The following is a 21,642-nucleotide window of genomic DNA, read 5'->3' on the forward strand; positions in this document are numbered from 1 at the left end:
GCATCAAACAACTGGCTGCCTATGGCTCCAACTTCCCTTCTGACAGTGTTGAGCCTAAAAGCCCCTTCTTCTAAGTCATTTTCATGGCCACCTTACTAATAACGGTCTGGGCTACATTCCTTCTTTTATCAGAGACTGGGCTATACTCCTATTTCTCTTTTTCTGCTTGTTTTTCAGGTGTGTACAGATCTTCAAAAATTGTTGCTATAAGGAGAAAAATATTTCTGGGACAGCAAAAAACACTGCATTCTGGGAAGCAGTCTCTCTGACCACAACACTACATTTCAGTGGAGTCTCAACAGACTCCTAGTAATGCTTCTAATGAACTTAAAAGCAAAAGGGAATGGAAACATCTCAAATAAAACAGCTGAGGGAGAAGGACAGCAATTTCCTCCTTAGAAGTCTCAGTAAAGCCCGAGATGTCACATTACATATTGATGACTGTTTTCTTCCAGAAAATCCCTCAGAGTCCAAGCAGTAGCTCACACACCATGATAAGGCAGCTGATGCTCTCACCCTATTTAATCTTTTCTTGAAGAGTGCAGGAAGAAGTTAAGCAAGGCTGTTTAACTGCTTATTGTAGTTTGAAGGTCTATGACATTCAAATAAGTCTCTCTTTCCCTTCTCCAACTCTACCACCTTTCTCTTTGAAATGGGCTCATTTCAAGCAAAACCCTCAGCTGCTGCCAGGCCCAGCCCACCTGGTCTTTTGGGTGCACACAATCCCAGAAAATGCATAGCTCAGCCAGTACCTCCATCTGTGAGGAGGGACCACCACAGCATCAACCCACACTGAGATGGTTTGTAGGACCCTAGCTGACCTCTAAGGATGAGCTCGTAACATCCAATCTGTGCTTCTCATTTGATCGTCAACTGGCTTCTTTTTTACCTTTTGAAAAACTCGAATTTATGCAAATCAAGTAAGGTGCTGCGAATTTTTTACTCTTCTATGAAAATAAAACTGTATTGTACTTGACAGGGAAAAAAAAAACCTCATAGCTGTTAGTATGAGTTATTTGACAGTCACAGGTACCACTGATGCATTACAAGTTAACGGCATCAATAAGAATGGAAAATTATCATTGAAATATATTTGCACCAGCCATAAGTGACTAAAGGGAATCAGAACAGTCAATGTTTTCTGTGCAGTAGTGTTAAGGGACTTGGAGGTGAAAGTGGCATATCTATCCGTATCTTAGTCCCAGAGGTGCTGGTATCACTGAGGTTAAAGATTGTTTTAGGAAGTTTCTGTGCCATTTACTTCCAAAATAATTTTTAGTACATTGATGGGCAGTTGTTAGCAAGGGAATCGCTTTATCTATGAAGGGATTTGGCAATGCCCTGAATTCTTCTCACAGTCACGACACCAACCAGACCAAAAAAAAAAAAAAAAAAAAAAAAAAAGTTACAAAAAAGATGTTTCATCTGCAATGTCTGAGCATGGGAAAAAGTGAAAAATGTTTCATGGAGGCTGAAGAAACAGAATGAATGTGCTGCTATCAGTGCCTGGAGGTGAGACATACTGCCAGGAAAGCTGCATGATGCTCATTTTCCAGCTTCTGATCCTGAACTCTCTGGACATGTCTCAACACTCCTATCACACTAAGCATGTTTGTGACACTTTAAGGGAAGAACTATTCAAGCTTCAGACTTTGATCTGTAGGCAGAGCTTCCACCAAGAAGTCACGTCCAGGAAATATAAGCTTGCAAGCATTCTCATGTTCAAAGGAAAATTTTAGCATAGAAAGGGAAGTCAAAAACATATAAAAATTAATGTGGAAAATTAACATTGTTTTCAAGTCTCTCCTGAAAGAATCACAATATGCTGCCTCTAACTGGTATGGATGTCTTTTTCAGCAGGCTTAATCCAAGAGTTGAAAAAGAGCAATATCAGAACCAAAAGGAGTGTCTGCAAATTCAGGTCCTTTTTACTTGTAAGATCATTAACCACCCCCTAATGAGGAGTATCTATAGACAGATTAGTGCAAACAAGTGCCTGCTTGGTCAAGCAGCTGTCTAATGTTCTCACAGTTATTGCAGACAGGAAGACTCCTGGGAGCAAAATATGATTAGGGAAAGGTGTGAGAAAGTGTAAGAAGTAAACATAAACAAAGCAACTAATCCCTGAGGTGCTGCAAAGATCATATGGGATTGGAAAAGAGGCCAAAAATTGGAAAGGTTGAGGATCACAGCTTAATTTTTGCAGAAAGCAGCTCCACACGCTGTCATCTGGACTGGATGACTGGCAGCACTTTTGAAGAGCCACTGCATTCATCCACCACAGCATTGCGGTTTCCTGCACCAGCAGCACAGGCCTTCACAACCACCATCTGGCCCGAGGCACAGAGCTGCCAAAAAAAAACAGGCCACAGCATTTGGGTTTTATCAAAGCACACCAAGGTCAAGATGCAGAGGATGGCACTGCCGTAGCACGTATTCACATGAACTCTTAAAATGTACATCGATGTGATTTTGAGGACAGGCTTTACTATACAAATTTTGGATGAACAAAATCCTGATGGTGTTCATCACCAATACTAAGTGAACAATATAACAGCCATTTTTCATTACAGCATGGATAAAGCTCAGGCTTATTAACTGAGGAGTCCTTCTCCATAGAAAAAATACTCAAATACAAGGCCAGATGACAGCAGATACTTGAAAGACCTTGAAGATAAATTCAAGACAATTCTTTAAACAAAACAAGCAAGTAATTAAATGAACATGGAGAGTAATATTACTCTAAATCAGTAGCAGTGGCCATGTGCTGTGGGTTAATACCTGGAGCTCCTACTGACCCACAGTTACTGAGATTGCAGGGGTTGGAGTAAGGCCAGTTTTGGCCAGTCTTCTAGATCACAGTTCACTCTCAGTTCTGGACCTTTACAAGCCAGAAATTGGTTATATTATGTATTTGAGCGCAAGTCCTCCCTTTTCACAGCCCAAAAACTGCTTTGCAGAATGCCATTACTGAAACATGAAAACAGCAAAGATTACCAGACAGCTGAGAGAGCACCAGAGGTTTGTGTGAGTAGACATGATAGAGAAATCCCTCTAAAAACAACAAAACTATACTCCTGGAGCCCAAAAAAAATCAGGCTTTCTGAAAGAGTTACAGGATTATTTTCGTCCTTTATAGGTGGTATATAAAACACAGATTCATGTAGCAGTGCAGAGACATAAGAGCAGGGCAGGACAGAAGATGCAAGGGACACCTGGCATTGCTCATGTGAAGTACCCAAAAATAATGATGCTGCCACATACATCAGCTCTCCATGTGTTTTACCATGACAGTTTAGACAGAATAAGAAGATGTTAGGGTGCATCAGAAGCAGGCCAACTGAAAAGAAGGCATTAGATTAGCTGCAAATTTACTAAAGCTACATTAGGACAAACTGCTGAGTAAAACTATTACCACTGTCAGAGGGACTCAGCCACAGAGAGAAACATGAACAGCTGCAAGACACACCAGTGGAAGTTTGGAAAGCCCTTGCTGATACCTGGCAAGCACAGAACTGGGGCAGTCCCTAAAGCACAGGCACAGTCTATGCCAGCCAAACTCTGCTCTGCCCTGAAGATGTTGACAGCTGCATTCAACTCTGACAACACAGAGGCAGGATTAATATTTTACCATCTCATGTGGAGACAAAATGTAGTCTGGCTTATAAATACTTTATTGAAAAATCTTGTTCTTTATTCTAGCAGAAAGACTCAATGTTTGGTGCAATTGACCTGAAAGGCCTGTCCTAAAATGACCTGAGCTGTGAGCACCAAAATGCTGCTCTAGCTGCCTAGTGGTACTGTGACCACGGTTGCTGGCACAGCTGCAAACCAAACCAGAGACTCGGGAGAAAGCTCAGCATTTGCTAGACTTTATGAGTTATTTTCTAACATAAATGATTCTATGGTTCTATGATTTAAGAAGAGCATAGAATGGAGCAGAGATCTGATTTCATCATTGCTGCTGATTCGTAGGAGGAAGGAATGTTGCCATAATTCTGTTTTGCATAGTGTGACCATCTCTGGCATCTATTGAGAGATAGTGTAACTTTAAAAATGAACTGTCAGTGGAAATAGACAGATAAAACTCAGAGAGAGAACAGACTATAATGCAGGAAAAAAAAAAATCATGTCTCAAATGCCCTCAAAATAACAGTTAAACGTGGGTAGGTGTGATGGCCTCTAAAACCAGCAGTATAACATATAATCTGATTGTTAACTGAATATAAAAACAGGATCCCAAGAATTGAACAAAATCTTTATGCTACCTAGACAAAAAAGCTTTTTCTTAGAGACTGTATGAAAAGAGTTTCTCACGTGGCCCTAACCAATGGTTGACTCTTTGCAGTTCTTATGAGCAAATGATGGGTGTGGTGGAATGCAACCCCCCTCTTTCCCCCTCCCCCCCTTCAGTTTGGAAGGAGTGGGCACATCTCCCCCTTTCTCTGGTACTTGAGGCTAACAGCTTCTTTTGTTTGGCCCCAGAGCACCCTGGCTAGGGCCATTATGAGAAGAGAGTGTCAAGGAGCCAGTGTGGGGGATGTTTTGGAGGCTTCAGGGGTACCCACTCCAGTGTGGGGGTGCAGAGAAGCTTCTAGAATGCCTACAGGTCAGATCTGATCAGCCAGTATAAAAATGGGATTCTCGTCGGCGACTCCGCCCATTGTGTGGGTCCCTCGGAGCACGAGCTTGGCCACTGCCGCCGGGAGCCACGGGCCCCCCCCCTGCTCCCCGGGATGGAGACTCCACTTGCCCTGCTGCCACATGTGTAAGTAAAACTTCTCACAGAATTGCGAGTATATTTATACTTTTCATGCACATTTGCACATGTATTTTCCGTGCACATTTGCACGTGTACTTTAAATTAATCCTCGCACAATCGCGAGTGGCTGCCGAGAGCCCCTCACACAACCGCGAGTGTATTTTCCTCCCGTGCTTCCACATAAGCACGTGTAGGATTCCGTGCACACTAGCACGTGTAAGTAAATTATTTCCTCGCACAATTGCGAGTGTATTATAAATTTACCCTCGCGGAATCGCGAGTGTACACTTCCCGTACTCCCTATGAGTGCGTGCATCTCTTTTAAAAAAAATAATCCTGCACCGTGTTTGGCAAGTGTGTGCTTCTCCGGGACCCAGAGACGGTTCCGGCATTGTTTTGGTGCAGCCACGTGCATGCACACTGTGGACCGCCTGTTGTATTAGTTGCTGCCTCTTCAAATTATTTCCTCAACTGATATCCGAACCTGTATTTAAGTCACTTGTGGAGTGCTAAAACCCTGTTTCTCACTGGTTTAATAAAAGTTGTTGTGGACTCTGTTGTCCCTTAAATTAACCTCGGGGTGCCTCCGTGTAATATTTCGTGACAATGGGAAGTAGCAGTGGTATGTGCAATGGGAGAACAGACTTTGGCAAAGAGTACTGATACAAGGCAGAGTGCTATTTTCATTTTTATTTCTATCTGCCTTGCAAGACTAGCAACTACAAACATGGAAAAAAAGTACAGCTCATATGTTGGTAGTAACCTTGAGGAAAACATCAGAATAAATTACAAAGACTGCTCAGCCAAAGTTAGAGGTTCTTCAGAAACAGCAAACAGTGGTGCAACCAAGGGGTGCCTGGCTTATACAAACAGTCAGATATGGAACTTGTTATTTCCGCTACAGCTTGCAAAGTAAAATAAATACACAGAGTCGCAGAATGATTCAACGTGGAAAAGACCTTATATGTATGGTGAGGCCCCACCTGGAGTCCTGCATCCAGATCTGGAGCCCACAGTACATGAAAGATATGGACCTGTTGGACAGGGTCCAGAGGAGGCCACAAAAATTATCAGAGGGCTGGAACACCTCTCCTGTGAGGACAGGTTGAGAGAGTTGGGGTTGTTCAGCCTGGAGAAGGCTCCACAGAGATCTTATTGAAGCCTTTCTGTACTTAAAGCGGGCCTATAAGAAAGATGGGGACAGACATTTTAACAGGGCCTGTTACAACAGGACAAGGGGTAATGGTTTTAAACTAAAGAAGGGGAGATTCAAGCTAGACAGGAGGAAGAAATTTTTTAAAATGAGGATGGTGAAATACTGCCACATCGCAGAGATGGTAGATGTCCCATCCCTGTAGACACTCAAAGCCAGGCTAGATGGGGCTCTGATCAACTTGATCTGGTTGAAGATGTCCCTGTTCATGGCAGGAGGGTTGGACTAGATGACCATTGGAGGTCCTTTCCAATCCAAACTATTCTATGATTCTAAGATTCTATGGTTTTTAGTCAAAGCAGGTGAACGTCTTGCTTTGTAATACCAAATTGCCACATTCACAACGAGAAAGTTTTGTTTCAGGGTCATTCTCACTATGTCATCTGTTATAAATTAATCACATCTGCTGAGATAAGCAGAAAAGTAGCAAGACAGAGTTTAAATCAGCCCCCTGCTTTCTGACTGAAGAGTATAAAACTCTCAACTGAATCTACCCTTTGAATCTGAAGTCCTGGTTCTCCAAAATCAGTTGCCCAGAAGGCACTTGCATATCCATCATAGGCAGAATCACTGTATAAACAGAAGGAAGCTTCTTTCTTACAGATCCCACATCAGCCTAAGGCAAACACATTTCTCTTACAAAACTATCCTTGTCTTCCATCTTGGCACACTGGTGCCAAATGCGGCCCATATAATAGTAGCCTTCAGGCTACTCTCATTCATACCTGGGTCCTGGTCTTCTACAGAAATGCCAAAAAATCGAGAAGCAAATCTAGAACACTTTTTCCATCTACCTTACTGTGTTATATACTTCTTACACTGGAATTTCCTTCAAAAGATAATCTTAACCAACTTATTTGTACTATTTCACAAGCAAAAGCATCTGATTTTGAAGTTTATAAAAAGCCATGAATAAGAAGCTTCAGAGTAATCTAATAAACATATCCCGCAAACTGGACAAATTTCTAATCTCAATAGCTTACTGTTTTAATGTCAGTATACTTGAGATTCGTACCACATTTGGCTATTAACGTTGCTCTTTTAAAATTTTAGTAATAATTAACCACATCAAAAAATCCACAACATAAAAATAACTGGGAGTGAAATCTCTAAAATTCTTACCTCATAGGAGTATGTTTCTAACAAACATATGTTTTCATAAGTCTTCACTAATCCACAATGCTGACATTCCTGGAATAGAGGAAATTGATCAAAAATAAATATCTGCAAAATACTTATTATGGTTTGCATTAGCAGGGGAAGAAGCTCCAGTGGGATGGGAGCTATGTTATTACAAGAACTGAATTGTCCAACTGATTTCAGCTAGCATAGAAATTAACTTTGGTTGTGTGGTGCAACTTCCTTTGATTAATGTTCAAACTGAGGGGAGTGGAGGTAACATTTGAAAAAAAAAGCTAGCAGACAGTATAAATGGTTTCCAGTGATTCAGTTCATATATATAATATCAAACCAACTATCGCCATTCTCTGAAAAATCCAACAAAACCGTACTTTCTCTGAGCTCTTAATTCTCTTTGTCTAGTCCCATCATTCATGACAAATCCACCACCTATTCCACCATCTAAATGCCATTTCTAGCTCTTCATTCTCATGTCCTTCCTTTTCTTTATGTTCTGAAGCATGTCACTAGAAATGGACTCATCCTTCCATCCATCCATCCATCCAAGAACTGTTGTCTACACCTCAGTTATTTTTTGAGCAGAAAATGAAATATTAACCCTCATCTTTCTTACTCTTCAAAATCTGGATACCATAAAGAGATGGGAAAAAAGGAAGACTACTTTCTGTGGTATTGGCTGTAATGCTATGCCCAGTATAGGACGCTCCAAAAGAAAAGTTTAAAGAGACCTGGTCTACAAGTACAAGAGATTGTTTTCCATGCTTTGATTGTTAGGACAAGGAGCAATGAACATTCTTCTTTTTTTTTGTCTAAAAGTACCATCTGGGGGAAAAAAAAACAAAACAAAAAAAAACAAAACAAAACAAAACAAACAAACAAAAAAAAGGTAACTGGAACTGAGACCAATTAATCTCTAGAAGGTCCTGTCAAAATTTCAGCAAATACCTGGTTTTCTTTCTTTTTCTACACAGTTATAATAATTTTCATTCAAAACCATGTTATTTATAATTGTATGATTCCCAAAATAAGGCAGGCCCATCAATTGTAACACTGGAAAAGAAACAGTAACTGCTTTGAAGTGCCTACCTGCTAAAATGTACACAAACTAAAGCACACATCTACTTAGTTTGTTGTACATATGTGAAAAGCAAGAAGAAATCTGTAGGAAAAGGTCTATATGGGGATTCAGTTAAAAATTCAGGATGGGGCAGTGCTTCTGCAATAATAATAGCAAAGATGCAAATAAGACTTTTAACTTAAATTGGAAACTTCTGGTGCAGGGAAAAACAGTTTCATTTGAAATGGAGTCAGTGCCTGGTGTAAGGACGTTCTGTTGGACCCCAGCTGCTGCATACTGCCCCAGGGAAATAGAACATAGAGTTGCAGGATTAAGAGCTACGTTCAAATGCAGTTTAGTGTCCCAGGGAATTAATACACAGCCTTACTGAAAGCATGCAGTTGAGTACTTCAGGCTACCCAAAATGAAGACAGGCATTGCTGTGACCAGTGAGGGATAAGAGGAGATTATATGGGAAACGACACAGATGTATCTGCGGAGAGATGCATCACAGCTGGTGTTACTCCTGCAACTGCTGTGGTAAAAACAGGGAGTAGGGAACAGATTTATGCACATTTCAGTTGCATAAATCTTCACCTTTCACTTTTGGTAACTTCAGCTCCAGAACAGGTTGGATCAGAAGTGTGCCTGCACGGCAATGTCAGCACAGCTCACTTAATAAACTATAGATTGGTGGAGTGCTATAAAAACAAAGTCCTATAGAATTATACAGGGGCAACACTACAGGGTACTTCTCAAGATGAGTGGCATTAGCACAGAGCAGCAGAAGCCCTGCCCAGGTTGGGTGGGCTGGCCGAGCTCACCATCCCTCACAGGCATGGGCAGACAACCCAGCATGTGACATGGGATAAAACCTCTTCTGTAAGAACAAAAATTCAGGCCAGAAGGGAAAAAAAAAAAATACAAATATATTTAAGTGCTGAAAATTATCTTTCTGTTGTTATTACATTGTTATTACACTTTCTTTCCCTCCTCCTGAGGTGGAGTGGGTGGAATTCAAAGGGAACACAGCTTTTAACTGGTTATAATAGCTCCCTGCTGATAAAAGCTATCCGTGGCATACTGAGCAGGTGGCAAAAAGCAACAACAATCTGTTTCTCCTTATGTCTCCACTATAGCAGTTTAGAAAGCTGGAGCTTCTTGTACAGGTGAGGAGAGGGAGAGGGAGAGGGAGAGGGAGAGGGAGAGGGAGAGGGAGAGGGAGAGGGAGAGGGAGAGGGAGAGGGAGGAAAGGAAAGGAAAGGAAAGGAAAGGAAAGGAAAGGAAAGGAAAGGAAAGGAAAGGAAAGGAAAGGAAAGGAAAGGAAAGGAAAGGAAAGGAAAGGAAAGGAAAGGAAAGGAAAGGAAAGGAAAGGAAAGGAAAGGAAAGGAAAGGAAAGGAAAGGAAAGGAAAGGAAAGGAAAGGAAAGGAAAGGAAAGGAAAGGAAAGGAAAGGAAAGGAAAGGAAAGGGGAAATGGTATGTACTTTGAATTTAACTGACGTTTGGGGCTGGGAAATGGAGGAAGAACACAACAGCCTATTGTGTAAATTAAGCTGTTTTCCATCTTCTCACACAGAACTTATTCACAGGCACACCAGTAAGTGCAGATACACTGTGTAAATACATTGCAACCCACCAACTGATTGAGATTTATTCATCCCTGACTGCCACAAAAAGTCCAGTGCATGATCACCCACACCAGCATCTCCATAGCAGCAATCCTGAGATTACACCTGGTTTGTTTGTAAGATGGCAAGGAGTTCAACAAATCTCCCTCAGAAATGCCCATACATTGGCAAGAAAGTAAAATAAGGGAGACTAATTATATGAAATAATTTAAAACTGGTAACATCATTCTTGTTTACCTATCAGAAAAAACGTCACTACAGAAAAAGAGCTCTTGCACTTCAAGACCAGGAGTTTCTTCAGCTTCATAACTAAGGGAATAAAACCCCATGCTTGGATAGAGAAACAGTGCAGTAAATCAAATGCCCTCCCTCCTGTCCAGACTTGAATGGCCTCACTTTTGTCAGCAGGAGGAGGCCTGCCATCTTCCAGAAGCTCTGATTTATTTGCAGAGCAAAGGAGGAAGCTTTTTTGGCCTGCTTCCTGACATCCTACAACTCCTATCTGCTGAAAAGATACTGAAGAGCATTATTGTTCAACTATGCACTTTACAAAGTGAATCAGAACAACAGCACCCCTTAAATGAACAGTAAAAAATAAATAAAAAATAAAATAAAATAAAATAAAATAAAATAAAATAAAATAAAATAAAATAAAATAAAATAAAATAAAATAAAATAAAATAAAATAAAATAAAATAAAATAAAATAAAATAAAACAAAGCAGGCTGCTCTTGATTTGCCAGAGAAATATCCTACACCTCAGGTTTTGTAAGTTAGTACATAGGTAGTGAAAAACAGAAAAATACTTATAAACAGTGCCAGGAAGGAGAGTTTAAAAGCTTTTTCACTTCTCAGGGAACTTACTCAGGTGTTTGCTGTCAGCAAAACTCAGTTTTGCCACCCCAATGAAGAGGCAAGAGCTTGCTCTGAGGAGTAGGTTAGGGGATAGCTGGGAAGGAGGGCATGGGGAAACCCTGGTGAGAAGGGGTTGGAGGGCCTGCATTGCCCCATTTCCAGAACCACAGCCACATAATATCCAGTAATCTGATTCATACAGGGAAGAATATCATGTAGATAACCATATTTTTGCTACAACCTTACCTGTGTAAAGGTTTTCTTACAGTGGCATGATAGCAACACTGCAGTCTTGGAAATACCCCGGTATTACCACCATAATTATATGGGGTAACAGTGACATGCTGATGGGATTCATCTGCCCATAATTTAGACATCTAAAACACTAGTCAGGCTTGACTCCTTTTACTGCAAACAAAAAAAAAAAAAAAGTAGCATCTTGTAGACATCAGCTTTGGGAGTTACCATACCCTTTGAGCACTTGTTTTCCTCCACTGATAACAAAAGGAGCACAGAGTGACCAACTCAGATGAAGACACGCACAAGTGTACATCATCAGGCAAGTGTTGCCCATTTGGTGCTGATGCTGCAGCAGTTAAATGTAATTTGCCTGGTCTAATATTATGTGTCGAGCAATCCTCATGGAAAACCATCTAGGTGGTGATTAAGCACAGCTAATACCTTTCTCAGAGATACTATCTTTTTCAAATAAAGACAGGACAGCTCTAACATCGCTGAAGGAGGTGCAGTGAGTTATGAAGAGGTGGGAGTTCTGTCCTTCTAAAGACACAGCTGTTGGTGTTGGTCACTACATCCTTAGAAAACACATATGTTAAAGCTTGTCCATGGTAGGTATCTTTGCACAAAACAAGATTTTGTCTACAATGGAAGATTTAATGATTCACATTGTGTTTATCGCCGAGGGAGAAAAAAATACACAATTCATCTTGGTAGACAGCAAATAAAGGTCAGTGGTGGCACACGTTTTTTTTCCAGTTTCAGAGAGCTAACTCATTTCTGAGTTTTAATGCATTTATCTGCTTTAATGCATTTATCTGCATTTATCTGTCTTTAGGACCTTTGTGGGGGCAAGAAGAGGTAAGATCAGCTTGTAGTAGGAAAAAGACATCTATCTAGATTATTAGAGGCTGGCCAGGGAATAGAAAGGAAGGAATCACATTTAGCAAATTAAAATGCCTTTGAAAATTAGATTATCTAATTTTCTATTCAAGACTTTATTTTTAAAGTATTACAAAAATCTTGTATTATGTAGAGTATCTACCTCAGCAGAAAAGGGAAATTGTACCTACTCCTTTCTCCTTAAATTCAAAAGAAAGTCCTTAAGCAGAATCCTGCTGATGTGCATTTTGAAGGGTTACTTGTGACATAAGAATTACCCATCTTACTACTCCATACATTCATAAGAGCAAGATTTGCTTGGTCAGATGTTTGGTACTTTCTGCACTCACTGTCATTAGGCAGGGAGGGGAGGCAAAAAATCAGAAATCAGCAGTAGCATTTGAAAAATGTGGTTGCAGCCTAACCACAGTGGGTGAATAACTCAAGAAGTGGTCTGAGGAGGAAAAATCCCAACGAACTCACTATATTACTTATGTGGACAAGCACAGATCAAATGCTGAAAACCATGTGTACACTATGGAAGAAAACAACATCATCTGTCATTCTTTGCTGCTCATTTATCTCAAAACAAAAATATTGTTTATGTTATTGAACAAGAAAATAAAATCCCACATACAGAAAAGAAGGGGATGGCAGAAGATACAAAAATCTCTTTTCAGAACTTCACAGCTCAGTGAACTCCACATTTTTCAAGAGCAAACTGTTAACTGAAGACATCCAGGCAAGTTTCAGCTGTGTTATTTGTTAATTCAAATGTTTCTCAACATGCTTTCTTAAAAGTTTCATAAATCTTCAAGTCAAATGCTTTGTACCCCTAAATGAATGATCCTTTTAAATGGTTTATCTTTGTCCTTACTACATATCTGACCTAGTCTGCTTATCTGCTTTGAAGCTTCCTTTGGACTAATCAGCTGTCTCATTTCAGTGTCTCAAAAGCTCTTGTTTTGTCTTCCTTTCAGGATTTTCTAAATGACTAGAACAAGCAAAAAAAGCCAGGAAGACAGATAAGACTTTAGAAGGCTATAAAAACAATGAAAGTCATTAAACCTGTTAATCAACATACTACATGCACATAGGGGGAATTATTTTTTATAACATTGTCATAATTTTCCCAGAAAACAAAAGAATTTAAAAAGTGGAAGATACACTTTCATATTGATAAATATAATATTTGTAATTAGGATCTGTTCCTATAACAGTTACTCTTGAACCAGCCACCATAGGACTGACCTGTTGTCCACCATGTGCAATGTACCTGCCTATCAGAGGGCTAACACCATACATCGGATATAGATAAAAGCACGATGGGCCCTATTTAACTCATTGGACAGCTCCCTTACTCAAAACTGAAGAGTACTTTAGAATCACAGACAGGTTTATGAGTCATGTCTAAGAGCCCACTTTTATGGATCAAGGTCATAAATTTGTACATGGAGTGCTCCCTAGAAAATTCACAGTTTAACAGGCACATTGATAAGCACACTTCCTGCTGGATGAGACAAAACAGACTTTTCATCTAAATCATTACCCAGTTTTCCAGAGACCTTTCACAGTCTCTGGTGGCTTAGAAAAATGAAGCACTGAATTATTTTTGTAAAAAAGCGCTCAGTATAAAAATTAGTAGTCTCAGCCTATAAAAAGGAGTTAGTGTTCCTAATTTACAAGGCTCTCCTCATATATATATATATATATATGTGTGTGTGTTTGTGTGTCTGTCTGTGTATTTTTTTTTTCTAAGAAGCAGGATCAAAGTTCTTGTCACAGCAAAGTTTTCCAAAGGAAAACTGTTTCCACATAAAATTGCAGCTTTAGTGGTGATGGATAAACTAGTTTCCAATACAGTTTTAAATTACTTCACTCTATTTGAGATAGAAAATGGGATCTCACATGCCAGTATTACCACTGCATACACTACAACAGCTCTTGTTCACTCCTGGTTCTTATACACCAACTAGGAAACAAGAATATTGCATGCATTTTTCACTTTTATAGAAGGAGCTATAGAATTCTTAAATCCTTCAATTCATTTTTTGGTTTTTGGTGACCTGACTACCAAAATAACAATCATGTATGGATTGTAATCTCTTCTTTTACAGCTAAAATCATTACTACTTGGTTTATGGGAATGTGAATAAAAATTGATAAGAGTGTTTCATTCCAGTGCCCTCAATATTTTAAACAGAAAGAGAAGGGAGAATTGAGAACTTTAGTATCATCTTCATGATAAACATTGTATATGTTCTGTAATTAATATGTAGAGGTTGACAACCGGCTTTGGGTGGCTCCTGAGTGCACAATGTTACGTGTTTCACTAAGATACTTAGTCTGCCTCAGAACTAGAGGCATATCTTCAGAATTAACCTCAAAGATACAAAAGCACAGGTCCCTTTTAGCAAACAAAAACAACAAACAAACAAACAAGAGCAATGGAACAGATATCTACACCCTGTAGAGCCTACGGAAAAAGAAAACCACCCTAAAATTAATATGTAATTGTCCTTCACATTCACTTTCACCCTCAATTCATGTTCCTTTCTTCAAAAGTATTTACATAAAAATGCAGTTCAGGTCATCTGCAGCACTTCTGTTCTCAAAAGCAAGGAATTCTTTCACTTTCCACCTGTCTTGCCTCAGAGTCATGTCAATGTGTGGGTGTTCAAGCAGAATCATTATCATTCCTTTAGCACTCTAAACTCACATTTCCGCTATATAAACAAAAAAGGGTAATTGTTTGCCTTGCCACTGTGTGCTACAGCACTTACTTCTTTGACAGAGCCTGTATCGAATGGCTGTGCTTCAAGCTGGTATGGGTGGGCTTTTGTTCATGCTTTCATCTCTGTGTTTCTTTGGTTAAAATAAAGACAGTTAACAGCCAGAAGGTCTTTCAGCTACTACAAGACCAGAAAAGGCAAGGTCAAGGGGGTTTCTTTTGTGTTCTTTTCTTTTTCATGACCTATTAAATATGCAAACAACTTCTGGAATAATAATTGTCCAGTATTACTTTGCAAATACTACTACAAGTATTTACTACACTACTAATAGGTTGTAACTGATGAAGCTGCTTTTTTTGGTGCTGCAAGGAGATATTATGAAAACAGTCAAAAAAACCCAAACCCTGCTAAACTCAGTCCAAATTTTAAATGTTTATCAAGCTGTAAGAAATACTAGTCTCCAAACCACATGGAGACTTTAATCCTGCAGGGCACCTGTAGCTTGTTGGTTGTCAATGGTCCCACCATCTGTAGTGGAACTATTTGTAACCTTAAAATAGTACAGGTACACAACTGCTTTGCTGGACTTGGATGAAAGTACTCTTCACATCACAGATGAGGCTTTGAGCTCATGACAACTTCATCATGAGCTTGAAGGTCTAAAGAGTCCTCAAAGCATTGCAAGGAATATCAAATGAACCAGGATCAGCTCAGGGTTTGAAGACCAAATCAAGAAAAAATCAGTTGCTTTGCTCAGGCTTTCTCTGGAGCTAAGGCAACAAAAATCCACTCAGCAGGTGTCACTTCACAGTCCAACAGGGAGGAAGAGCAGAGCAAAAGCTTCGACATCTGCTTCAGTGTATGAAGTGGTAACATGGGGCTTCGGCTCCTGAGGGTCTCTGACTACTGGAACAATAAAATAATAATTTTCAGAAAAGAGAGAAACATGTCCACCAGTTAGGACCATTATAACACAAATACAACCACATTTCACATTCACCATCACAACATTCCAAGACTTTCAATTCAGATACACTATCTTCACCAGCCCAAAGTTGCTCAAGCAGAGTACACAAAATCACTTTCTTCCAGGAGTAAGCAGGAGATTAAAAAATGTCACAGACCTGACACAAGTTATCACTGAGGCTTTGCAAGGGTAAGAAGTGACTCTACCAATCAGGACCAAGCTTCAGACCAGAAAATCCCAAGGGGCAGAACATGCCAGACAGAATGGAGTTCAGATACATGTGAGACAGCCAGGGACAGAGGAATGGTATGGGAAAGGGAAACTGACGAAAGCGGGGAAAGCGTTCCATTTGGAGGTTGTTTTGAAATAAATATACATTTATGTATGTGTATAAGAAATAACGTATTTGCCTATACACGCATAAATATATACAGGCTAAGTTTTTCAGAAATAAGCTGTGATTGGAAATGCCTGCCTTGAGACTGTTGAAGGGAAAGCTTGCTTTTTGCATGCTCAGCAAGCACCAAGAAAGGTGAAGTTATTGAAGAACCTACTTTGTCACTTGCACTTTTTCTCTCAAGCCACATTTCATCCTGGTTTGACACCAGTTAGAGCCTGGCATTAGAAGATGTTCCAAGGTGATGAAGGCACAGACACAAGCACCTGACAGAAAGTATTCCACACATGTCAATATCAGAACCGGGGGGCTTTTTGTTTTATATGTGCAACTTATTTCAGTTGAAAAAAGACCCTAGGTTAGTAAAAGATAAGTATCTTGCCCAGATATATTATATGGTTACTTCACACTTACCCTGGCCTAGAAATTACTTTGAAGCAGAGCTGCCACTTAACATGCAGTTTGCTTTTTCTCCTGCAGGTGATCTCCTGAATCACTTTTACAACTGCATCACATTAAGTCTGAAACCCTAATATGCCTTCTCCTTGCAAGCAGAGGATAGAACTGGTCCAGAACAATATACTTTAGGTACTGGCCACCAAAACAATGACATTGCTGCTTCATGCATTTTGCACCCGGTTCCTCCTCATGAGGGTTTCGTATTTCATGTGTATGTTGCTTCTGGTTTATTACTTTTAAATTTTTTTCTAAAATGTTGCTCTAGCCACAGGCAAAAATGTATGGGCCATTTATTACAGAAAATTGATGCACGATCTGCTGCTACTGTAGAGATTTTATATTGCTGATCTAGTCACTAGAAATATTCAGTATGGCCAGTTTAGCAAACACATCTTGTTTTCCTTCTTTCCATATGCTGCACAAAGATGAGGAAGCATACCTACACATGGTATCTCTTCTTTTCAACCAGTCCTTAAGCAAGAACTCAGCCCAATAACCTCCTTTTCAATTATGCTTCTCAGAGCCTCAGATATCTACATAATCTTTGAAAAGGAAGGTGAAATCAGTATTTGGCAAGCATTACCACTTGAAGGTGGTGGTTGATAATCTCTCTTCAGACCACAGAGACCTTTGCAAAAGCAGTATCCAGAAACCAGCATACTATTCTTTAATTTGTTCATACAGAAAGGTGTAGACGAAATGATAATTGTTAAGTATTATAGTTTCTGCCCCTGGAAAAACTCATACCTATTCATGGTAGTTTTCCCATGGCTTGACACTATCAGATCTTAACCTGGAGAGAGATGAGGAGACAAAACCCATGTAATTCAATCCACCATGGATTCTGCCACATTGTCTGCAAAACAGGATAGGCAAAACTTGTGGCAGCAAGCCTTCAGCGGGCAGAAAGATTCTAACCTTAGGACTATTTGAGCTTAGACCATGTGTTAGCTATGTCATCCCATGCCATTAAAAACTACAGCCTCCAAACAGAAGGAAGGACTGTCTCTTCTGTGGTTTCTGTGCACTGCTCCTGCTGCTCAGCTAAGCTACCCTACCCTTCTGTAATGCACTGCAGGGTGAAAACCCCCCACACACAGCAGTATCTCCTAAAGGTGATGTCCGCTCAGGAAAAAACCCTAAAAACATACTTTAAATTGAGAAAGACTCAGTAAAGCCATAGCCTCAGTGCAACACCACAGAGACCATCCATTGAAACTTACAGAGGAGAAGTGCCACCAAATGAGCCACACACCAAGCATGGCAGCAGAGAGGTGCTGTCAGCAGGGTGGCTTGACCACTCCACTGTGACGCCCCCTGCTCTGGCAGCCCATAAGCAGCGTTTCTGAGGGTGGGTGCAAGAGCATAACAGCCACACTTCACAGATTTGGAAAGAAAAAAAGAAGTGTGACTTCTTTCTTTGCACACCATTGTTTCCAAACAAAAACCCACTACTTGCAGGATAAATGCTGTCCCATTATGATGGTCAACAGAAATGGTAACTAACAGTACACATCACACCAGGTCCCAGCAACAAAATTTATTTCTCTAAAAGAAAAGAAAAATGTCAGAATCTGCTTTCTGGCTGCAGAGAGAAATCCAAGCATTGGACATTTGCAGCCCTGACTCCAACTATCAGCTATCCCAAATGCAGCTCAACATGCTCCCAGCTCCTGCATGAGGTGCCAGCAGCCTGACTGCAACGCTACTTACCCCATTGGAGCAGGTAGGTACATAAAATGAAGAAAACTACCTGATCTCAATTATTGAATTTTCACATGCAATATAAATTTCAAATATGGAGGAGCAGCAAGGATTTGAAATACGAAGACAAACTGCTATGTTGTTGTCAAGACAGACTCTATTAGGAACAAACTGAGATACACCGATTAATCTACAGTAAATTTATAGAATCATAAAATAATTTTGGTTCAAAGACAGCCTTAAAATCATTAAGTCCAACCATAACCTAACTCTGGCACTAAACCATGTCCTTAAAAATGTCAACTATACATTTTTAAACACCTCCAGAGATGGTGACTCCACCACTTCCCTGGGCAGCCCGTTCCAATGCCTGACAACCCTTTCCATGAAGAAATGTTTCCTAATATCAAATCTGGGCCTTCCCTGGTGCAACCTGAGGCCATTTCCTCTCATCCTATCACTTGCTACTTGGGAGAAGAGACCAACACCCTCCAAGCTACAACCTCCTTTCAGGTAATTGTAGAGAGCAATAAGTTCTCCCCTCAGCCTCCTTTTCTCCAGGCTAAATGGCCCCAGTTCCCACAGCTGCTCGTTATAAGACTTGTGCTCCAGATCCCTTACCAGTTTTGTTGCCCTTCTCTGAACTCTTTCCAGCACCTCAATGTCTTTCTTGTAGTGAGGGACTCAAAACTGAACACAGGATTTGAGGTGGGGCCTCACCAGTGCCAAGTACAGTGGGACAATTATTCTCTAGTCCTGTTGACCACACTATTCCTGATACAAGTGAGGACACTTTGGCCTTTTTGGGCACCTGGGAACATGGCTGGCTTCTGTTCAGTTGATGTCAACCAATACACCCAGGTCCCTTTCCACCAGGCAGCTTTCCAGCCACTCTTCCCCGAGCCTGTAGCGCTACCTGGGGTTGTTGTGACCCAAGTGCAGGACCTGGAACTTGGCCCTGTTGAACCTCATACAACTGACCTCAGCCCAATGATCCAGCCAGTCTAGAAGCCTATGAAGAGCCTTGCTAACCTCAAGCAGATCAACACTCCCATTATGGGTTGTTCAACAAGGTTTATCCTACAAAACTTCAAAAGACTGCAACAAAGGTAACATCTACCTCCTGTTTGATCTCTTAAAAATATGACAAGTAAAACACATTTGCAAATAGCCTTTAAGTCTTGAAAAAAAAAATCCTGCAGCTACGCAGTGCAAACCATAAATAGTGGTAACCAATAAAATAGTAGTAAAATCTCATTAAATCTCAGGTATAATCCTCATTCAATTTTACAATCACTTTACATGTGAGGTGTCCTTGCCAATGGTTCTACAAGATGCAGTGATTGTTTTCAAGGTCCCTTTAAAGCAGTATTACACACAGTTCCATCCAGTGATGGTGTTCTAGAGGCAGGAGAATGCCTTGCAACAATTGAATCAAATATTTTAATCTTTGCATTTTTAACTGTTGTGATTTGACAATATCATCCAAGCATGTGCAAACACAGAACTCATAACAGATTGAATAAAACTAGCCAATTTCTACTACTGAGTGGTCAAGAAAAGCAATTGCTTCTAAAGAAGACCAGTAATTAATGCAGTTTTAACAGGATACAAGAAACTTCACTGGAAAAAAACATACTTTCATGGTCACAGCCGAAAAAACAATGCCATCAGCACTGAACAACATCAAACAACTTAATTCAAAAATTACACTAGATTTTGGCATAGTGGTTGGTTCTCATCTCACATACTTGTGTATTCAGCAAACTTTATCCAGATTTTTGAGGCAGGAGAGAAAATATAGCTGGAATAAGTAATTTATCATTTTGTTCAAGATTAGTTGGAGAATCTAATTATTCTTGCACGGTGGTAGAAAGTAACTACCTGCAAGACTCCATCCAGCCATGAAAACCAAAAGACCTTCTGAGAGCTGAGGGGCCTCTCAGTCACCCTTCCTTAACCCCTTTAGGAAGAATAAGCTCTTTTGTGCAACAGGGAAAACAAGAGAATCTACTGCCCAACTCACTGACCGTTTGAGGCTTGAGCAAGAAAAGACTCCTAAGGGAAAAAAAGCCCTCAAAGCAAACTCATGATTTAGGTCTTTATCTGGAAAACAGCAGTAAATATGACCTTTTCAGAGTGGGCTGAAACACAATCGCATGCATCTGTGTGTTGCCAAGAGAAACAGGGGAAAGTAGAGAAAGCCAGGAAGCGATGAAATGCGCCTGAGAGCAGGAGCAGGCAGTCCCGAGCAGGGCCAGAGGCCTGGCCAAGCACCAAGCTGCAGACAGGGGAGCGTCCCTGCACATCCCCTGCGAGCCAGGGCCTGAGGATGGAGCAGCAGCTGCACGGTGCTACCAAGACTGCTCAGGCAGCTCCCACTGCTCCAGCTGGCAAAGGTGAATGTGTCTCTGTCAAAACTCATCTTTCCAGGGCTGTTAATTAGTATATATTTTGTAAATTCTATTTAAACTGGCTGTCTCTGGAAACACAGTATTTTCCCCAAAGGACACAAGTGGCTCAACCTGTCCCTGTTCTCATGTGCTGCACCTCCACCTTAAGAAACCATCTTATCTCCCAAAACAAGCAGGGAACTGCTGTCAGCAGAGACTTTCACTGTTGGTAACACCCTGATGGTGATTTGTCAGGTCCAGAGGAGCACAATCGTGCATTCTCTGGTGAAGACCACAAAAAGCACCTATGCCCTCTTGGAGATGCCAATTTTACAAATCCACTACAAGAAAATAAACCAAATTTTCTTGTGGCTGTTGCTTACATTTTCTTGTTTGGATTAAATGTAAGCACACCGAATACAAGTGCCATCATATAACAAAAAAACCTACGTTAGTCAATATTCGACTTCAGACTGTCACATACACATCTGAAGCCCCTGGAAGGAGCAGGAGGGAAAGAAGAATGCTATTTCCCTAAGAGTAAAATGGATTTTTACAGGCTGTGGCTCTTTCAAGAGGTCACAACATTCAAATCACTGTCTAGGAAAGCAAGTAAAAGAAAGAAGCAATGTTAAAAACCAGAAACAGCATACAGCTCCCTGGCTGGAAGCCTCCTGAGAAATCGTTACCTCGTGTTTTCAGTTGTGTTGGTTTGTGACTGTTTCCCAAAGAAAAGAGAATAGAAAAAAAAAAAATGGGGCTTACAAGAACTAAGATTTTTTACATTTGTAGGCAGTGGGCACCCTGCTGTTACTGTCTGCAGGAGCTGTGTAAATCTAAAGAGAAACATTATACAGACTTTCTTTCTGTCATAATTATCAGCCAAAAAATATTTTGAAATTAACAAGGGTTTAGCAAACTAAAACAGGTGCATCAAGATGACCATGAAAAATTACTTGGTACCCAATGTCTTTCATGGGGCTTATTTCAGTGAATTACTTCACAAATTGATCCTGTGTTCCACAAGTTTACATAAATGTCAGCCTCTGAATAGCTCAGAGGAGTCACCTTCTACTCTGAGGGTGGCTGTGAGTTTTGTCCTTAGAGGAGTCACTCTTTAGCATAACAGTCTGCTAACACCACGCAATAGCAAATAGCAAAATTTTAGAACAAGCACATGGAGTGGCAAGCCATCTTTTTTTGCACACAGATAAC

This window comes from Streptopelia decaocto (genome assembly GCF_964273445.1).
Source record: "Streptopelia decaocto genome assembly, chromosome: Z".
Lineage (NCBI taxonomy): Eukaryota > Metazoa > Chordata > Aves > Columbiformes > Columbidae > Streptopelia > Streptopelia decaocto.